The sequence below is a fragment of the Salmo trutta genome, chromosome 14 (assembly GCF_901001165.1).
Source record: "Salmo trutta chromosome 14, fSalTru1.1, whole genome shotgun sequence".
Taxonomy (NCBI): Eukaryota; Metazoa; Chordata; class Actinopteri; order Salmoniformes; family Salmonidae; genus Salmo; species Salmo trutta.
The window spans coordinates 49,891,149-49,898,791 of NC_042970.1; the positions used below are offsets into that span (position 1 = coordinate 49,891,149).

General features: G+C 45.9%; 1 protein-coding gene and 1 long non-coding RNA gene across 2 annotated transcripts in view; one reads left to right on the top strand and one right to left on the bottom strand.

The window, feature by feature from the left end:
• The window catches only part of LOC115208323 (solute carrier family 41 member 1), a 72,343-nt gene extending 65,933 nt beyond the window's left edge, over nucleotides 1-6,410 (bottom strand). The window contains exon 1 of the mRNA XM_029776276.1: nucleotides 6,334-6,410. The gene's annotated coding sequence lies outside the window, so the exon portion shown is untranslated. The remainder of the gene's footprint in view (nucleotides 1-6,333) is intronic.
• Nucleotides 5,442-6,419, top strand: LOC115208326 (uncharacterized). The gene is made up of 3 exons (XR_003881146.1): nucleotides 5,442-5,526; nucleotides 6,123-6,254; nucleotides 6,360-6,419. It is a non-coding gene; the product is annotated as an uncharacterized LOC115208326 (long non-coding RNA).
• The last annotated feature ends 1,224 nt before the right edge of the window (nucleotides 6,420-7,643 follow it).

A 7,643-nucleotide genomic window follows, 5' to 3' on the forward strand; every position in this document is an offset into this window, starting at 1 on the left:
ATAGACATTTAACCTTTTCATACGTGAGTTCCGAATATCTCTCGGTCGCCCCAGCGTGAGTCGTTATATACACGTGATGTCAGAATGCACTCACTGTTCCAAAACGTGATTGTTACGCAACAGAACAGTTAACAAGCGCTGCCTGTTATTATCTATAGTCTAAGTTGTATTTTCTAACAAAAGTTTGAATTGAGGTATGTTAGCTCTGTCGGGGAGGGGACTGTCATCAGTGCGACGTATGTCTCCCTTCTCGATAGGGCATCCGCGTTTCCATGCTTCGCCCCTGACCTGTGCACAACAGAAAAAGAGAAGCGTTGAAGGGACAATAACCACCTGGTGATCCGATCGTTCATGTCCTTTCCCCTGGCCATCCAGACCAGGGGAGCATGGTCCGTGACCAGCGTGAAATGAGAACCTAACAGGTAAAACTTGAGTGTCTATCGCCCACTGCACCGCTAGACACTCTTTCTCAACAATAGAATACTTTTTTTCTCTAGGTACCAGCTTTAGGCTGATGTACATGGGGTGCTCCTCCCCATCCTGTATCTGAGACAGAACGGCCCCTAGTCCCGTATCACATGCATTCATCTGGACCACCATCGGCACCTGGAAATCAGGCATTACGAGAATCGGATGGGAGCACAGCGCTTCCATCAGACGGCTGAACGTCGCTTCTGTCTCGTCCGTCCATTTCACTGTTTTCAGGAGGCGAGCCCTTGTTAGATCGGTGATGGAGGAAGCTATAGCCGCAAAGTTGGGAATAAACCGGCTATAGTATCCTGCCAGTCCCAGGAAGGACTTGTCCTGTGTCTTGGTGCGTGGAACAGGCCAGTCACGTACTGCGTGAACCTTCCTCTCCTGGGGCTTGACGTTACCCCGTCCAATCAAATACCCTGTGTACTCCACCTCCTCAAACCCTAATTTGCATTTCTTGGGGTTTGCGGTCAACCTGGCTTGTCTGAGCGCGTCCAGCACTGCCTGGAGGCGCGTCAGGTGCTCTTTCCAACCTTGGCTGTGGATGATGATATCATCCAGATAGGCCGCTGCGTACTGCTGGTGGGGTCGAAGCACTCTGTTAATCAGTCGCTGGAATGTGGGCGGGGCTCCGTGGAGACCAAACGGGAGCACCCGGTACTGATACAAACCGTCTGGTGTCGAGAACGTCGTCTTCTCCCGGGAGGAGGCTGCCAACGGTACCTGCCAATATCCTTTGCTCAGGTCCAGGGTGCTGATGTACCGGGCCTTTCCCAATCGGTTGATGAGCTCGTCCACACTTGGCATGGGGTAGGCGTCGAATAAGCTTATGTTGTTCACACCCCGGAAAGTATTACAGAAGCGGAGGCTTCCGTCCGGTTTGGGCACAAACACGATGGGGCTGCAACATGCACTGTGGGACTCTTCAATGACCCCCATCCTCAGCATAGCCTCCACTTCCTGTTTCACGGCCTTCCTTCGGGCCTCCGGAATGTTTCCCAATCTAAGTGATTAGCCTACAACACGGTGGGTGAATGGCGCCGGAGGAGATGGCCGCCGTTTTACCTAACCAATTGTGCTATTATGTGGGGGTTTTTTCACGATATTTGTAAATTATTTTGTACATAATGTTTCTGCAACCATATCTTACGGCAGAATAGTGCTTCTGGATATGAGGACAGCGATCACTCACCTCGGATTCGGATTTTTTCAACAACAACAACAACAAGCAGGACTCACACGATATTCTCCAAACACCCCGCAGGGCAGACATCCCAATTATTCGCAAAAGGAAGCGACGCAGAGGACAAAGAGCCGGATGCCTAGTCCGGATACGCAGAAGGCGAGTAGGAAAGCTGCCGTTACCATCAATATTACTCGCCAACGTGCAATCATTGGACAATAAACTAGACGAGGTACGATCACGAATATCCTACCAACGGGACATCAAAACTGTAATATCCTATGTTTCACGGAATCGTGGCTGAATGACGACATGGATATTCAGCTAGCGGGATACACGCTGCACCAGCAAGATAGAACAGCACACTCCGGTAAGACGAGGGGGGGGGGGGTGGTCTGTGCATATTTGTAAACAACAGTTGGTGCACGAAATCTAAGGAAGTTTGCTCGCCTGAAGTAGAGTATATTGTGATAAATTGCAGGCCACACTACTTGCCTAGAGAGTTCTCAGCTATACTTTTCATGGCTGTTTATTTACCACCACAATCAGATGCTGGCACTAAGACCGCACTCAGTCAGCTGTATAAGGAAATAAGCAAACAGGAAACCACTCACCAAGAGGCGGCACTCCTAGTGGCCGGAGACTTTAATGCAGGGAAACTTAAATCAGTTCTACCAAATCTCTATCAACATGTTAAATGTGCAACCAGAGGGAAAATAATTCTAGATCACCTCTACTCCACACACAGAGATGCGTACAAAGCTCTCCCTCGCCCTCCATTTGGTAAATCCGACCACAACTCTATCCTCCTGATTCCTGCTTACAAGCAGCAAAAATTAAAGCAGGAAGCACCAGTGACTCGGTCTATAAAAAAGTGGTCAGATGAAGCAGATGCTAAACTGCAGGACTGTTTTGCTATCACAGACTGGAACAATTGTCAATATAGGGCTAAGATTGAATCATACTACACCGGTTCCGACGCTCGTCGGATGTGGCAGGGCTTGCAAACTATTACAGACTACGAAGGGAAGAACAGCCGAGAGCTGCCCAGTGACACGAACCTACCAGACGAGCTAAATCACTTCTATGCTCGCTTCGTGGCAAGCAACACTGAGGCATGCATGAGAGCATCAGCTGCTCCGGACGACTGTGTGATCACGCTCTCCGTAGCCAACGTAAGACCTTTAAACAGGTCAACATACACAAGGCTGCGGGGTCAGACGGATTACCAGGATGTGTGCTCCGGGCATGTGCTGACCAACTGGCAGGTGTCTTCACTGACATTTTCAACATGTCCCTGATTGAGTCTGTAATACCAACATGCTTCAAGCAGACCACCATAGTCCCTGTGCCCAAGAACACAAAGGCAACCTGCCTAAATGACAACAGACTCGTAGCACTCATGTCCGTAGCCATGAAGTGCTTTGAAAGGCTGGTAATGGCTCACATCAACACCATTATCCCAGAAACCCTAGACCCACTCAAATTTGCATACCACCCAAACAGATCCACAGATGATGCAATCTCTATTGCACTCCACACTGCCCTTTCCCACCTGGACAAAAGGAACACCTATGTGAGAATGCTATTCATTGACTACAGCTCAGCGTTCAACACCATAGTACCCTCAAAGCTCATCACTAAGCTAAGGAACCTGGGACTAAACACCTCCCTCTGCAACTGGATCCTGGACTTCCGCCGCCCCCAGGTGGTGAGGGTAGGTAGCAACACATCTGCCACACTGATCCTCAACACTGGAGCTCCCCAGGGGTGCGTGCTCAGTCCCCTCCTGAACTCCCTGTTCCCCCACGACTGCATGACCAGGCACGAGTTCAACACCATCATTAAGTTTGCAGACAACACAACAGTGGTAGGCCTGATCACCGACAACGACGAGACAGCCTATAGGGAGGAGGTCAGAGACCTGGCCAGGTGGTGCCAGAATAACAACCTATCCCTCAACGTAACCAAGACTAAGGAGATGATTGTGGACTACAGGAAAAGGAGCACCGAGCACGTCCCCATTCTCATCGACGGGGCTGTAGTGGAGCAGGTTGAGAGCTTCAAATTCCTTGGTGTCCACATCAACAACAAACTAGAATGGTCCAAACACACCAAGACAGTCGTAAAGAGGGCATGACAAAGCCTATTCCCCCTCAGGAAAAGATTTGGCATGGGTCCTCAGATCCTCAAAAAGGTTCTACAGTTGCAACATCGAGAGCATCCTGACCGGTTGCATCACTGCCTGGTACGGCAATTGCTCGGCCTCAGACCGCAATGCACTTCAGAGGGTAGTGCGTACGGCCCAGTACATCACTGGGGCAAAGCTGCCTGCTATCCAGGACCTCTACACCAGGCAGAGGAAGGCCCTAAAAATTGTCAAAGATCCCAGCCACCCCTATCATAGACTGTTGTCTCTACTACCGCATGGCAAGCGGTACCGGAGTGTCAAGTCTAGGACAAAAAGGCTTCTCAACAGTTTTTACCCCTAAGCCATAAGACTCCTAACCAATGGTTACCCGGACTCTTTGTATTGTGTGCCCCCCCCCCCCAACCCCTCTTTTACGCTGCTGCTACTCTCTGTTTATCTTATATGCATAGTCACTTTAACTATACATCCATGTACATACTACCTCAATTGGCCTGACCAACCAGTGCTCCCACACATTGGCTAACTGGGCTATCTGCATTGTGTCCCACCACCCGCCAACCCCTTTTTTTTACGTTACTGCTACTCTCTGTTCATCATATATGCATAGTCACTTTAACCATACCTACATGTACATACTCCTCAATAAGCCTGACTAACCGGTGTCTGTATATAGCCTTGCTACTCTTATTTTGAAATGTCTTTTTACTGTTGTTTTATTTATTTACTTACCTACACACACACACACACACACACACACACACACACACACACACACACACACACACACACACACACACACACACACACACACACACACACACACACACACACACACACACACACACACAAACACACAACACACACACACCAGATTGCAAGGACAAGTTCAATGAGCAGTTTGGAAAATTAAGTCTGCTGCGTGGGTTGCCAGATACACACACACACACACACACACACACACACACACACACACACACACACACACAAACTTAATTAATTTGTTGTATTGTATTTATTATGGATCTCCATTAGCAGTTACTCTTCTTCGGGTCCAGCAAAATTAAGGCAGTTATACCATTTTGAAAACATTACCATACATTCACAACACATTAAGTGTGTGCCCTCAGGCCACTACTCTACTACCACATATCTACGACACAAAATCCTTGTGCATGTGTGTGTACAGCGCGTATGTTATTGTGTGTATGCATGTGTCTGTTCACAGTCCCCGCTGTTCCATAAGGTGTATTTTTAAATCAAATTTGACTGCTTGCGCGAGTTACTTGATGTGGAATAGAGTTCCATGTAGTCATGGCTCTATGTACTACTGTGCGCCTCCCATAGTCTGTTCTGTTTAGGTTAGTGTGAAGTCAAGGCGTTGTCATTAAAATGATATTGTGCCCATTTTTCAGATCTACCAACCTGCTCGGTGGGTGACAGGTAACTGTCTTTGCACCAAGCTGTTCCAGGCCTGGAGTGGCACGCTGGAACTTCCAGAGGCTTGTAGACCTGAAGCAGTGTGATGGGGTCCAGGTAATTATCAAACACACGTATACACACTCCCTCACTCTGTTTTGTTGTATAATTATTTTAACTTTAACTTATTTTAATTGTTCCTCTCTCTTTTAGATCTGACTCCCCTATTAGCTCAACCAGTCTTCACAGCTGCAGTCGTCTGCCCCTGCATCTGCTACACCGGCCACGACAGGTGATACAGGTAATTATCAAATGCATGTATACACACATGCAAACTCGCCCTCAGTTGCGGCTCTATTCAATCACGCCCGCTTAAGCCGACATCCACATAGCGGTTGTTTTGGCGGTGTCTGAGGTAGAACTGTGTTAGAGCTGTCAAATTCACAAGCGGCTCCTGGCATTATACCTAAAGCGGACGTTGCCATTGGCTGCACGGAGTCGCATTAACAGAAATCTCATGCAGCCCTGTTTACAAGTTAGAACACTGCAATTGGAGATGTAATCTACACCTCGATTAGGCTGATAGAAATCCTCATTATTTAGTTTAATGATTTTGAATTTGAGCTGCATTATTTCTATATCACCTACACTTTCTCGTTCTGAACTTGTAACGAAAGAAGGACGGGTGTAGTTTTATGACAATGATCAAGAGCTGCTGCTTACTGATTTGACAGATCCAAAGCAGTTAAACCTCAGACACCACCAAAACATCAGCTATGCGGGTGTCGGCTATCGCCGGTTAACGCTTGATCTGATTGAATCTAGGCCTTACACTCATTCAGTCTATTTAGTTGTATGATTATTGTCACTTAAGAAAATTGTGCCTGTCTCTTTTAGATCTGCCACCCCCAGCAGTTCAGCTGCAGTCACAGCAGTCCTCTGATGTGGTATTTATTTTACCGGCTGCACCAGTTCCTACTACACTGGCCGTGAAGGGAGAAACTTTTGAGGATACCCAGATGGATACTGGTAATTCAGAATTATATTGCATATGCTCACTCACACCAACAGATGTACACACAGACATGTTGTTGAGCTGTATACTTACTGTCACTTTGTGCATCTCTCTTTCAGATCTGCTATGCACTCCACCGCTGCCTGACAACCTCACCCAGAAGTGCCTACACAGGGCCTATCAAGACTGACAAAGCAGAGATGGGTGGCTGACAAGGAAAAACAAAAAAACATGCACTCACACACATTTTCCAGAATGTAATTACTTGTTTATTTAATGTTTGCTCCATTTTATTTTAGGATTGGAGATATCTACTCCTTCATATCCATTCTCAATATCTACATAATTCATCTAAATATCTATCAAATCAAAGTGTAATTGATAATATTGTAAAAGACTATGGCTTCATGTGTACAGTTTGAGGAAATTCTGTGTGCTTTTTTCTAAGTTGAAAAACATGTCTCCCTCTCACACACACACACTAGACCCAATGTAAATAAATTGTAATAAATTGTTACATTTTATGTATGCTCCATTTTATTTGAGGAAAATATCTGCAATAAAGTACATTCACAGTTAAAGCAATGTCTTTGGTTTATTGGATATTTCTCTGAATACAATGTGTGACCAGAAGGAAGTTGGCAGGCCTGCAACCCTTAGACTGTGTGTAGGTTTTGTCATCTGGAGTTGAAAAATAGAGAGATAGGGAGGTTTATCATTAATAACAGACACAATACTATAATGAATACATATTAGAATTATAAAACATAATAGAGTGACCAATAGTTACTGTATTGTTTTATTTGCTCAATCAAGTAGTGCCCCAAGGAGGGATCGAACCGTGTCTCAAAAGCAGCAGAAAGGGTCAAATAAGGTCACCAAAATTTTCGTTACGGCTATACACAATTGGCCTGCCCACACTACACAGGGATTCTTTAACTAAATAGCCCAGTACTGTATTCCCGACCGTCACATTGTACAGCGCCATATTTTCCGTTCCATCCTAAAAGAAAACCCAGAGGGCTTTTTGTTTTTCTTGGAATAGAAACACCATAATCAAATCAATTAAGCAAGTACCAGTCAAAAGTTTGGACACACCTACTCATTCCAGGGTTTTTCTTTATTTTTACTATGTTCTACGTTGTAGAATAATAGTGAAGACATCACAACTATGAAATAACACACATGGAATCAGTTAAGAACTAATTCTTAATTACAAGGACAGCCTACTCCTTCCTCCCCATCGGGGAAGTGAACCCCGGTCTCCCACGTGCTTGCATTCTCTAGTACAGCCACTATTAAAGGCTATCAAATGCTTCTCAAAGATGCCCTCTGGTGGTCAAACTATCTCTAACTAGCATTAATGGTACCAGTGGTTCACACTTAAATAACATGCAATAGAA